Source organism: Emydura macquarii, unplaced genomic scaffold, assembly GCF_026122565.2.
Source record: "Emydura macquarii macquarii isolate MOO-44397 ecotype Brisbane River unplaced genomic scaffold, CSIRO-AGI_Emac_v2 contig_2975, whole genome shotgun sequence".
NCBI lineage: Eukaryota > Metazoa > Chordata > Testudines > Chelidae > Emydura > Emydura macquarii.
Window position 1 is genome coordinate 1,428,423 of NW_027133112.1, and position 14,190 is coordinate 1,442,612.

The following is a 14,190-nucleotide window of genomic DNA, read 5'->3' on the forward strand; positions in this document are numbered from 1 at the left end:
AAAGCCTCCTCATCAACGACCCTACAATTTAGGATCCAACTATGAGGCATTAATGGCCAAGTACAATTACACAAATTACTTAAAACTATCAGATTTTATTGAGTTTCTGCTTGAAAAAAAGAAAGAACTACCCTCTGGGAAGGCCGCCATCTTGCTCGTACAGCATGGCAAGCCTCACTGGATTCGGCAGACACAGCAGCATATTCCATTGCCACGTTCGTAGTCATGTGCTACGCATCATGGCTCCACTTCTCTGGGTCTTCCGAAGTGGTACAATCAACAGTCAAGGATCTCCCATTTGAAGGCCCCAAGCTATTTCCTTCCAAAACAGATGAGTCCCTTCACATGTTGATGGACTCCAGAGCGACGCTGAAATCCTTGGGCACATACATGTCTTGTTTCTTCTTATTCATAGGCAAGTACTACTTAGTGCAAAGATTCTGACCTGCACCTTATACACAACCTCAAAAACAGCATGACCCACAAAGATGGAAGCAGATCCCACAAGATGATGAAGCCCCCGTCCCAGCAACCTTGTTCAAGACAAAAATTTTGATATTTTGGTTGAGGACCCAAGATACCCACTGTTTCAAGTGCTGGGAAACATCCACTACTTCCAATCCATTCGGAGACCATCTGACCCCATTCCATCCAGCTTGGCAGACCATCACGTCAGACAGATGGATATCAGAGATAATTAAGATTGGCTATTCCATCCCTTTTATCTCCTTCCCCTTCCTCCTTTCCCTTCCCTCTTCAGTGATCCTCTCACAAACATTTACGGTGACAGGAGGTAAACCATCTCATATGTCTAGGCACAGTAGAACCAGTACCAACACAACACAAAGGGAGAGGATTCTACTCTCATTACTTTCTAAACCAGAAAAAAAACCTTTAGGATGGAGGCCCATTCTTGACATAAGGAACCTCAACAAATTTGTGACAACCCAACACTTCAGGATGGTCACGTTAGCAACCATAATTCCAGCACTTGAAAGAGGGGACTGGTTCTCAGCCCTCGACCTCCAAGACTGCATATTTTCATATAACAATGCATCACTCACAGAGGAGGTTCTAGGAACAAACAGACCACTTTCAGTACAAAGTACTTCCCTTTGGACTGTCCACTGCCCCATGGGTATTTTTGAAAGTTCTCGTGATGGTGATGGGCTCATCTACACAGACAAGGGGTCATAATATTCCCCTGTTTGGATGATTGTTTACTCAAAGCATCAACCCAACAAGAGGCACTATAAGCCACTCAAAGCATAGTAACTCTTTTCACACATCTAGGCCTACAAATAAACATACAGAAATCACCATTCATATATGTGCACAAACTGGAGTTCATTGGGCCTGTCTCAACGCTCTGGAGGCTACACCTTCACTGCCCTGACAATGATTCGCAACTTTACTCAATCTAATCTCCACAACAACTAGTACCCAGACATTGGCAAAAACCTGCCTCCAACTGTTGGGCCACATGTCCTCAATGATGTTCATTGTCAAATACACCAGACTATATATGCGATGCGTGCAAGCCTGGCTCATGACAGTGTACATTCTGCACAGACACAACATAAACAAACGTTTCACTATGCCAAACAAAGTAAAAGACTCTCTACATTGGTGGACATAACCAAACAATGTTTGTGCAGGAGTCCCCTTTGTACAGAACCCTCCAATGATAAATATCACTACAGACGCTTCCCTACTAGGTTAGGGGGCACACTTACACAATCATACGGTCCAAGGCCACTGGTCCCTGCTGGAATCCAGCCTACATATAAACCTACAGGAACTATGGGCAGTTCGTAATGTATGCTCCCATTTCCTACCTATAATCAAAAGTATACCTAAGAACAAAAGTATAATCCTCCCAGATAACATCCTACCTAAGAACAAAAGTATAATCCTCACAGATAACATCACTTGCATGTTTTATATAAACCGGAAAGGGGGGGTACAGTCACACTCCCTATGTACGGAAGCCATGCTATTGTGGAATTTGTGCATCAGTCACAACATCGACATCTCAGCCTCCACTATTTACCAGGATGCCAAAACACCACTGCAGATGCATTAAGAAGAAAATTTTCCCAGGATCACGAGTGGCAAATGAACCCTGGAGTATTATAGAATATATTCAAACAGTGGGGGGTCCCCAACCATAGACCTTTTTTCTAACAACCCAAATCACCAAGTGCCTATGTTTCTGCCCCAGAGTGCGATTAGATCCCCGTTCCCTGGGCAACACTTTTCTCATCAAATGGGATGCACCCCTACTGTACACCTTCCCTCTGACCCCTCTCCTATTAAGGGTCATACACAAAATCAGGACAAACAACTACAGAGTCATATTGATATCCCCATCTGGCCCAGGCAAATGGGTTTCCCTACCTCCTATAGATGGCTGTGTGGCCACTGCGTACTATTCTTCTTCTACCTCATCTCCTCTCCCAGGATGTGGGCCAGGTTCACCACCCGAACCTAGGAAGACTCCACCCCAAGGTGTGGCTACACCATGGCTTCAAGAAACCAAAGTTACCTGATCAGAGGAAATAAGGGACATTCTATTAAATAGTCGTAGACCAACCAACATACATACCTGCACAAATGGAGGTGATTCAATACCTGGTGTCAACACAGACAAATCACAGCAGTTTCCGCTCCTCTACCACTGGTACTTGACTATACACTGGAACTTAAGAAATTGGGCCTCTCCATGAACGCAGTCAGAATACACTTCGCAGCTATCACAGTGTTCCACCACAAGGTAGACGAGTTCTTGATTTTCACTCACCCAATTACCAAGTGTTTTCTCAAGGGCCTTTGTAACATCTACCCTGAAATACAAACCCCTACTCTATTATACAACCTCAATCTGGTGTTATGAGGCCTTACCAGACTACCATTTGAACCAATAGCGACGTATTCACTACTCCACCTTTCAATGAAGATACCTTTCTCATCGCCATCATGTCTGTCAGACGGGTGGGGGAATTGGGAGCCCTCATGGTGCGCCCCACATATACAACGTTCTTCAAAAATAAAGTTACCATAAGACTGCATCCCAAGTTCTTACCTAAGGTTGCTTCCTCATTCCATCTGAACTAACCCATTCACTTCCCATCATTCTTCTCAAACCCCCATAGGAATAAACAAGAAGCAACGCTCCACAGCCTGGACGTCCGAAGGATGCTAGCCTTTTACATTGAGAGAGCAACGACTTTCAGAAAGTTATCAAAATTATTCCTTTCCATCACAGAATGAACAAAAGGAGATGCCATATCTAAATAGAGGCTGTGCAAATGGATCTCCAGATACACTGACTTTTGTTATCACAGCAACAGCTACAGTCTCTTCTGGGGACCTGCACACATTCCACCAGAGCTCTATCTGCTTCAATAGCCTTCCTTAACAATGTCCCTATTATGGACATCTGCAAAGCAGCAACCTGGGCATTAGCCTATACATTCACATAACACTATACCACAGAGCAGCATTCATCATCAGATGCTCTATTCTGACTTAAGGTTTTATCGTCTGCCATGACTACAACTCCGAAGCCCCTTCCTTCCACGGAGAAGCACTGCTCTACAGTCACCTAAAATGGAGCACCCACAGGGACACTCGTTGAAGAAGAGAAGGTTACTCATCCTGTGCACTAACTGAGGTTCTTTGAGATGGTTGCCCCTGTGGGTGCTCCATTACCCTCCCTTCTCCTCTCTACTTTGGAGTTTTCATGATAGTTACTCTGCAGTAGAGAAGGAACTGAATGGGGGTTGGTCGCATAGCGCTATGTAACTGCCTGAGGGCTCTCCCTTTTGTCGGAAAGTACCCTAATCACCAAGCTATGGGGTGTTTTGCAGCAGGATTCTCTCCTGTTGAATCTGTTCCACACCCCTCCTTGGCATTTTCTATTTGCTATCTTAGGCTCAACATGCTGGCTTCTGTGAATCCCATTCTTAGGGCTTGCCTACACTTAAAATACTATAGCAATACAAATGCATCACTGCAGCTGCACTGATTCAGTGTAGATACTAATTACGCTGATGGAAGGGGTTCTCCTGTCAGCATAGGTACTCCATCTCCCTGACAGGTAGTAGCTAAGTTGACAGAAGAATTCTTCCATCGACCTAGTGCTGTCTACATGGGGACTTAGATTGGCTTAACAGCTCTGCTCAGGAGTGTGGATTTTTTACACTCCTGACCAATACAGTTAAACTGACCTTATTTTCTAGTGCAGACCAGGCCTTAGACACACAACTTTCCCCATGCATTGTTTAGGGAGCCTGAGTGCCTAACTAAGGGCTGTGGATTCCAATAGACAGCAGGGTACCTAAAGTTAGGCATTGCAATGCTGCATCTAAATCCCTTTTGTGGAACTAGCCCTAAGATGTAGATACTCAAATACCAGTTTACTCAAAAGCAATATCCAGATTGTCTAGATGATTTGGTGAAGTGCAGTGCTTCTTAAAGAGTATTTGGCTGACCCTTTTCATATAACTAATACATTTTTTCTAAGTATTTATCTCAGTTGGTTGTTGACCCCTAGAATGGATACTGGTGTGCTGGAAACGATGTGAAGAAACTTTGAAAAGTTCCACCAAAGTTGATTTGGAACCCATGTCCTAGGTTAGAAAATCTTAAAAGAACAAATTTTAAGCTGTTTGTTTTTCGTTTTTGCTTATGGTAAATCTTCCTAAGTGAAGATATCTGTTTCTCAATTTGTTTCTGAATAAAATCCTGGACTCTCCTTATATTCTCTAGCTATGTATAGTCATTCCTTAAACTGAGTAACAGCTAAACATAGGTTAGATGTGTAATCCTTATGTTGATGAGCACTTGTTCACTCAAACAGGATGCTTGTGCAAGTAAATGTTCATGAACACAAGAAACGCTTGAATGATCCAGAGCTAATGTCCTAATCCAGTGAAGCACAAACACATGCTTACCTTCAAGCACAACGAGCAGTCCCACTGAAGTCACTGAAAGTGAGCACATGCTTAAGTTAGGACCTAAATGAATAAGAATGCCTCTCTGTCCTGCTGCTTCTGTATTGGCCATCTAGGTATTCTTAACATGCACATCACTGTTATCTGTAGCAATTTTTAATCATTTTTGTACATTTTATCTTTATAGCAGTAGCCTGGACACCTTCCATCTTGTTTTTTCTTCCCTCTTTTGCTTCTTCCTAACTTCTCAATTTCTTTTAGTTCACTCGTGTCCCTTAAGAATTCATTGTCCAATCCCTGTCTGTCTTCCCATTCTTCCACTAGGTCATCTCTGGTTAGGCAAGAGCTTCTACAGGCCAAGAATTTAAAAAGAGACAGTTGGAGTCTAAGTGCTATGGAACCTTCTTGTTCTATCATCCAACCCTTCACCTCTTAAAGAGGCACATAGCATCTAGTGATTGTCTTTAAACATATTCTGGAATGTTTCCAAAACCAGGGATTTATATAACCATCAATTGAGCGTGGGGAAAAAAACCTTGAGAAGCAGGATTCTGCAAAGCCATATTCATGGTCTGTTATAAAGTCAACAGCTGTAGAAGTCTATATATATTCTGAACTTGCATGGTTTGTGTCTCATCTTCAGTAAACCCTAATCAAGAGAAAAACTTCCAGTCAGTGACCTGGAGGCATAAATACTTGGTGGCCCTTTAAGAAGGCCCCAGTTTCCTCCTGGAAAGAGAATCAACAGCAGTCATATATACCAGGAACAACAAGCAGCAAGGACTTTTACATTTATATATAGGAAAACAACTTGGGTTATATGCTGTATTAATTGGGAAGGGGAGCACTAGGGCTGAATGAGGAAAACATGGAATTGGTAGAAAAAGGGGATTTTGATGTTCAGCGGTTGATGTTCTTGGAGTAGCAGGACTTCTAGCATAGAACTATCTAGTTATATATCTGTAAAAGCATTTAGCACATGTTTGGATGCGGAAAACAATTTTAAAAGCTTCACATTGTTTCAAAAAACATTTAGAAGATTTATTGTTCATGGTGATTCTAATATTTTCTTCACTCTGGTTTTGATTTGAAGACTAGATTTTTAAAGAGGGCATTGTATCAAGCAACTTAAAAACTTATGGAAACAAAAGTATGCATATAAAAATTAGAATTATTTTCAGAAGTCCTGTTCCAACTGGAAAATAGCACTACCTAATGGCTTGCTTTACTTTCTGGAGTATCTTTCCAGTTGAATTAAATGCTCTTTACATAAAAATCTCACTACCTGCAGAATGTGTCAAAAGCCCTAATCCTGCAATGAGCTCTGTATGGGTAACTCCCTGTGCTTGCGCAAATCTACTGACTGCAGTGGGGTTCCACATGAGTGTTGGCATTTGTCTCTACAGAACTAATTGCAGGATCATGACCTTGTGGAATAATGCTAAAACAACTCTTTGTTCCATCCTCTATATAATGCTTGTACACCACATAGATCAGCTCCCCTCTGGAGCTACCCTAACCTGTTGCACGCAAGTGGCTTCGTTGGCAATCCCTTGAGTCAAGGACATCTCTTTCATGGATTTTATTTTATATGGGTCCTTTGGTGACAAAGGAATTCGATTCTTGAGCCACAGATTTGTTGGAAGACATTGCAAGTGGTGTCAGGAAGCAAGGTTGGGCCACAATTACTGCATGATGTTTGCTAGTCCTTTCTTTTCTGGCATTTTTCTGTGACTAGGGCAAGACAACTTTCCTCAAAAATGGTCACTCCTTCTCTGACAAGTCTTTGCCAGTTAGTCCTATGTTGGGCTACTGTCTCCCAGTGTGTGATATCAATGTCAAATCTCTTGACTTTTGTCTCAAAGGTGAGCATTTCTTTTGGCCTCCCTGTTTCTTTTCTCCTTTGGTGAGTTGGGCGTACAGAAATTGTTTGGATAGGCATGCATCATATGCTCCACTTCAGCTGGTGCTGGATACTCAGGGCCTCAACACTGAAGATGTTGACCTCTGAGAGGACACTGACGTTAGTATGGCAATCCTCCCACTTTATATTGAGGATCTTCCGGAGAAAGTGCTGGTGCTGGCGTTCCACATTTGTCAAGTGTTTTCTGTAGGTCATCCAAATCTCACAGCTGTAGAGGAGAGTTGGGATTACCACAGCTTTATAAGCTAAAAGTCTAGTGTGTATTCTGATATTGTGGTTTTTGAACACCTGGTGGGACAGTCTGCTAAAGGCAAGGCTGGCATAATAGCTTCTGTGCTGAATCTTGACATCGATGTTTGCCCTCTGTGAAAGATGGCAGCCAAGGCAGACAAAATGTTCTACATTTTCCAGTTCCTCTTTGGCAATGTAGATCTTTCTTGCTGGGTCTAATGATTGACTGGGAGCAGGCTGATGGAGTGCAGGTGTACACTGACTAAACTGAGGCTGAAATGGCAACAATTATGTAGAAAGTGCTAGACCTGCTGATTACGTTAGTGTGATATCTATAGAATATGTGTAAGTACAATATCGGCTTGCAAAAATGTGTCATTTGGAAAAATGAATTGAGAAAATTACATAAAGATACTTGTTGTATACAGTAGAAGTACAGTTGCATACTTATAGGACCCAAAACAGACCATAGGCCCATAGTATCTGTAAGGGCTTGATGACAATACTGCTGTGCCTTTCCTATACATTTTTAACATTTTGTGCCAAAGAAAGTGCATATTCGACAAACAAAAACCACTTTTTTCCTCCAATCCGAAAACAATGCATTTGCAAAGTATGTCTGACAGCTGCTCCCACATAAGCATGCAAATAGTGGGGTGGAGAGCAGGCCTACAGTCTGCTCCACCTGAAGGGTTATCCTGCATCATGCCCCAAAACCTCCCCTGCAACACCCTGTCCTCTCTCAGTGCCTGGATCCTGAGGGTGACACGAAGCTATGAATAATAGCGTTACACAGAAGAGTGTTATACCTGCCTCTATAACACTGCAACGGCACTCCTCCCCCTCACACCACTCATCTCCCCAGACACAGCGGTGCCTCCTCCCCATCACAACCCCAGCCAAACGCCCCCTCCCCCACCTAGGAGCGCGCCGCACCACATGGCTACCCTGGACATCCGGGTTACCTGTGGGCGGAGCCGGACGGGTGGAAGGGAGGAGCCTGGGCCGGGACGGCGGGCAGGGCCCGGGGTGGGGGCGCAAGAGACTCGCGCGGACTCCACCCCCTCCCCCCCAGCGAGAGAGGCGAAGGGGAAGCGTTCGCGCGCCGGAGCCGTTATTACCGCCCCCTCGAGGAAGCCGCCGCCCCCGCCGGCCGGCCATGGAGACGCGGCGCTGAAGCGGGCTCCGGAGGCAGCGGCGGGCGGAGACGCGGCGCCCAGGAGCAGCGGCCGGAGGAGGAGGCGGCGGCGGGGTCCCGGTCCCGGTCCCGCCAGGCAGTGAAACCGCCTCGCGCTGCGCCCGGAGCGGGGCTCCCGGCGGCCGCGGAAGGAGGGGGCCGGGGCGGCGGCGGCGGCGCGGTTCCCCTTCGCGGCTGGCCAGTCAGGCGGGAGCTGCCGCTGGTGGCAGCGAGGGGAGGAGTCGAGGTCTCCGCAGCCACCGCCGCGAGCCGGGAGGCGGCCCCGGCACCAGCCGCGCCTGAACTTTGCGAGAGGGACGGAGCCACCCCCCCGCCCCCCCCCCTCGCCGGGCACCGGAGGATCCCCCCGGCTGATCTCGCCTCGCCTCGCCCCTGGTGCCCGCCCCCCTCCGGCCGGGCCGCCCGGACTCTGCGCTGTGACCCGAGCGGTGGCTGCTCCTCTCCCCCTCGGCGGCTACCCGGGGCCGGGGGGGGCTCGGCGCTTTGCGGGTGGCTGCTGGTGAGAGCCCCCCGGCGCGGAGCTGAGCTGCGCGGCCGGGCGTGCCGGGGCCATCGCGCAGGGACGGAGCGTGGAGGTGAGTGAGGCTTTGGGGAGGACGCAGGCGGCTTCCCCGCGGGGCCGAGCGGGGGCCGCTGTCTCGGGCGCTCACCCGCCGTGACTCGAGGAAGTGAAAAGAAGAAGCTGGTCCTTGTTGGTTCCCCTCGTCATCGCCTAAACAACCGCTGCTCGCCACCGCTGGACGAGCAGCTCCGCTCCGCGGTGCCTCTCGGTCCCAGTGGGGATCAATAACCCGCTCGCTCCTCGCTTGGGGCTTGTCGGAGTGCTCGTGTGAGACGGGCACCGGGGGGGTTCAGGGCACGGGGGGGGCCGGCTTGCTGCTGCTACGAGCACGGAACTTGTTCTGTGTCTGGGGTCAGGAGAGTAACAGCTGCATCCCCCTGCTCTTCCCCTTTGCACCGCTGTCACATGAAGTTTGATCGGTTAATGGTGATTACCTGAGGTGTGACTAATATCTCAGCCTCTCTTTTATCCAGCGGAATTTGGGGCGGGTTTGTTTTATTTCCTTTTAATTTACAAAGCTGAAGAGGATTAAAAAAAACCCCTAAGGCTTTTGTTTCTGGCAGTTGCTGTGAAAGCAAGTTAGTTTGCATGTGACTCCACTGCTTATTTTAACAGTGGACTAGTATTTTAAGAGAGACGTTTCTTTTCCCAGAAGACTTATAATTAAACATGGCCATATATTTTAGGTCACTATATCTCATTGCTGCAGCATCCAGAACCTGTTACTGCTGTACTTCTGGCGGCCAGAGACCAAATAAAGTCCGTCTTTCTGTGCAGCAGTCACTTTGGAAAATAATTTTTGTGACAATGAAAAAAGTGAACCAGAATCTTCTACTCTCTGTATAAATTGTGTTGGTACTACATGCATTGTAAATGAACAGCAGCCAACAGCTGTGCAAACCAAAACTATGTAACCAGCTATGTGTTTTATATACTATTACTCCTCACTAGGGATCCTTTGCAAAAGCAGTGGCAGCCCTTATATTTCTGACTTAGGATACCAGAAAATCCATTTTTATTGCAAAAGCTTGTTTATACTAGAGGAAGCATTTCACTTCCCACTGCCAGCTTCATCATTTTCTGAGGTTTGGAATTTTATTCAGGTTCTTCTTTTAGTTGCTGCATTGTGCATTTTAGTAAATGGTTTTGGTAAGACTGTATAAGATTTCAATATATATTTATCAGTTTTGCTACCTTTTTTACAAAATCTGAACACAGGTCAGCAGACAAACATTTCTAGAATCAGTGGTGTTAGTAAGATTGTGGGTGCACAGTTAACGGGGTGATGTGAATGGTATCCTTGCTTATTCAGCACAGCAAGGGCATCACTTCTGAGCTAAGATTTTTGGAATACAGGAGCTAGAGAACTCTTGGAATTTTATTGAGCACTGTTTTCAGAATGGTGGATTACTTCTCTGAAGTGTACTGTTCATCTCATAAGTGTCTTTATGTAAACTGTCATGGAACTTCCATGTGTACCGTATGACAGGCATTGGATGATTCAGTTTTGAGATGGTGCATTTGTTTTACATACGCACTTTTAAAAATGTCTTTCATCTCAAATTGGATTTGTTGAAAGGTATCATGGGAGAAACTCATTTTTGAAAGTATTTAGCCAGAAGGTGGTGGTACTTCTGCATGAATCTTGTGTGCCAAACTGTTGTGCTGGCAGAACAGGATGCTGCTGTCTTGTCAGTGAAGGCTATTTATCTTTGATACTATCCTTTCTTTTTGCAAGGCTAGTATGCAAGAGCCCATGTATGTGTAAGCCTGCATGTTAAAATTATTTCCCGTTTAGGAACCTCCAATTGTTGTTGATTTCCTTAGGGAAAATAAGATTAAAAGGTGTGTTTTCACAAGGGCACATCTAATAAATCTTAGATCACTTCTTATTTTAATTACACTAAACATTGAGGAATTAAAGTTTTTATCAGTCAAAATAAGTGATTTTGTATACTAAATTTGTTTTAGTGACGTTAGTGCTGGTGAAAGGTATTGAATTAACAGCAGACTGAAGTTGTCAGTTCACAGAACCAATACATATAGACATCAACACTGCAGTCTTCTCCAGGCTGCGTTGTCAATGCATTTCTACATTGAACTACAAGGTCCACCTTTACATATTGCTGATTGCCGTAATCTCACAAACTCCTTTCTGAATTTAGTAGGAATTTTGTGTGAGTACACTGGGTAGGGTTTGGCCTAAAAGTTAAAATTGAAATCTGTCTTTCTGAACTCCTTCAAAAGTATTAATTTTAGTGTGTCTCTTTTCTAGTGCCATAGAAGTTTGTAATGGCATTAATGCTACAATGTTACCATAATCTTGGGTTAAGTGACTGTTTTAACTGACAATATAAAAATACTATTGCCACTTTAAAATTCTGAATTCTCATCACTTAAACTCTTCCATCCTTCTTATTACTAGCAAATGTCAAATGTGTTCACTTCTATCTGCTAAAAGTAATTACTTAACAATTGCACATTCATTCTTAATTTGTGGAATGAAGTCTCTTAATTCAGTAAGGTCTCTGAATATCTTTCAGGATTTTAGGAAAGTGTAAGGAGCTAGCAATTTCAATGTATTTACTAATGCATTAAAATTCAGAAAGTTTAAGATGTATCAAAACCAAATTTTAAGGATGGAAGTAATACTTTAATGAATGGCACTTCACTTCATTAGCTGAAGTTATTCCGTTTTGGAAAAATTCTCAGGATTCCTATATGTGTTGCTGATAACTTGCAATTCAGACTCTCCAATGCCCTGATTTATCAGTTTTACTTTAAAGTTTTTAGTACATTTTAGTCTATTAGTGCTACTAGATTTCACGGACTGATGATACTTACATCATCTTAATTTTTTTTAACAGTTCTGTTTTAATTCACATTGGGTTTAAACTTGTCATAATGATTGGGAACATAGACATTTCCATACTGGAGTATTTCCATAGTTGATCTAATCCAGCATGCTGTCTGTGACAGCAGCCTGCTCAAGATGTCTTATAGGAGAGTGTAAGAAACCTCACAGTAAGCAGATGTGGGATAATATGCTCCAGTGAGCATCTCATTCTGCTAGAGTAGTAAGAGATTGGCTTAAATGGTAAAGAAAGAGAGCTTTTATATCCCTTTCAAAATTTTTCACAGTAACTATTAACTCTGCATATTCTTGTTGTGCACATAAATGTCCAGTCTCCTCTTTGAATCTTGCTCTGTTTTGGCATCAAGGACATGTGGCAATGAGTTCTAAGCTGTAATTCCACATAGTGTGAAAAAGCAGTCTTTTTATGAGACATGAATTTGCTGCCTTTCATTTTTACTGAATATGCCGTAGCTTTGTCTAAACCACTCTTAAATGTGTACTGAAATATGTCCCTTTTTAGTCTCCTTTCTCAGGTAAACAATTCCAATATTTCTAATCTCTTCATATGAGTTTTTCCATGCCTTTTTTGACCCCTTTTATCTGCAATATCCTTTTTGCTGGTGCATGCAATAATCTGGATGATTGAGCCATTATTTATATAATGATGTTATAATAATTTATTTACTCTTGTCACATTTCTGGTGCATCCCAATACCTTATTTACCTTTTTTTGAGTAATTTTGCATTGCGCAGAGGTCTTCCTTGAGCTGTCCAGAGATGCTCATGTTCTTTTCCTGGGTTGATAGTTAATTTAGAATTCTGAGGATTGCATTAGTAATTAGTTTTTTTCTCTTATTACTTTGCATTTATCAACATTGAACTTCATCTGCCATTGTGTTGCCTGTTCACCTAAATTGGTTAGGTCTCTTTGAATTTGCTTACAGTCATCTTTGACCTTAATTAACCTACATAATTTTGTCATCTATGGACTTTGTTACATCACTCCTCACCCCTTCTTCAGAATTATAAATCACAGAATTGTAGGAGTGGAAGGGACCTCAAGAGTTTGTCTGGTCCAGTCGCTGCACTCAAGGCAGTACTAAGTCTTATCTAGACCATCCTGGACAGTACCATAAAAGTTTGTAATGGCATTAATATTATAATGTTGCCATAATCTTGGGTTAAGTGACTATTTCAACTGACAATATTAAAATACTATTGCCATTTTACAATTCTAAATTCTTATAATTTAAACTCTCCCATCCTCCGTATGAATAACAAATGTCAAATGTGTTCATTCTATCTGCTAAAAGTAATTAATTTGTCTAACATGTTTTTAAAAATCTCCAATGACTGAGATTCCACAACCTCCATAGGTAATTTATTCTAGTGCTTAACAACCTTGACAGGACTTTTTTCCTAATGCCCAACCTAAACTGCCCTTGCAGCAATTTAACCCCATTGCTTCTTGTCCTATCCTCAGAGGTTAAATAGAACAATTTTTCTTCCTCCTTCTTGTAACAACCCTTTATGTACTTGAAAACTGTTATCATGTCCTCCCACAGTTTTCTCTTCTCCAGATAAAACAAACTCAGTTTTTTCAATCTTCCCTCATAAGTCATGTTTTCTAGACCATTAATCGTTTTTGTTGCCCAATTCTGGGCACCACATTTCAGTACACAATACTCCAGTTGAGGCCTACTCTTAATACATGTATTAAACACTGCTCAGAGTGCTACCCCTCTGGAACTGTTCAGTGTGTGTATCTGTCCAGTATTATTAACCTTTTGCCATATTTAAATTTGTCCATTTATTCATGTCTTAGCTTCCTGTTTCTTATCCAGAAATAAAACAATACTTTTGTGAAATCCATTTCTGCAGTTCTGTAATCAAACAAGTAGTTGTATTGAACTTGATGGAAACTTTCTAAATGTAATTCTCCAAAATAAGACATGCTTTAACCATGTGACCTGTACATCATAAAGGCATTTGATACATCCTTCCAATTCCCCTGAAGCCTTTTTTCCTTTTATAATCTTTGATTAAATTTAGTCCATTATGTGGAATAGGCCCATCATGAAATCAGAGGAATTGCTACACTTTGAGTTAATGTATTAAAGAGCTGGTTAACATTTCCATTACTCTTTTTGATTATTTAAATATATGGGTTTAAACAGTAGAGTACAATGATTCTTAAGGGACATCTACTTACAACTACAATAGAAAGCATTGACTTTCAAAATTGCATGAATACTTTACACTTCTATATATTCCTGTAATAACTCTGAACTCCTTCAGGAATTTTAAATACATTCAAATTAAGGTCTGACTCTAATCCACTAAAGCGGGAATTGTTTATATTCTGAAACCCTGGACTATGTAGGTGACCAAGAACAGTTTATACTTCCATAAAGGAAGTTTTAATTCCTGATCCCTTGGGTTGGAGGACCTGGAAAAGTG

General features: G+C 42.9%; 1 protein-coding gene across 2 annotated transcripts in view; it reads left to right on the top strand.

Moving 5' to 3' along the window:
* The first annotated feature begins 8,347 nt into the window (after window positions 1-8,347).
* The window catches only part of GALNT1 (polypeptide N-acetylgalactosaminyltransferase 1), a 182,603-nt gene continuing 176,760 nt past the window's right edge, over window positions 8,348-14,190 (top strand). For both annotated transcript variants that reach the window (XM_067569940.1, XM_067569942.1), the window contains exon 1: window positions 8,348-8,886. The gene's annotated coding sequence lies outside the window, so the exon portion shown is untranslated. The remainder of the gene's footprint in view (window positions 8,887-14,190) is intronic.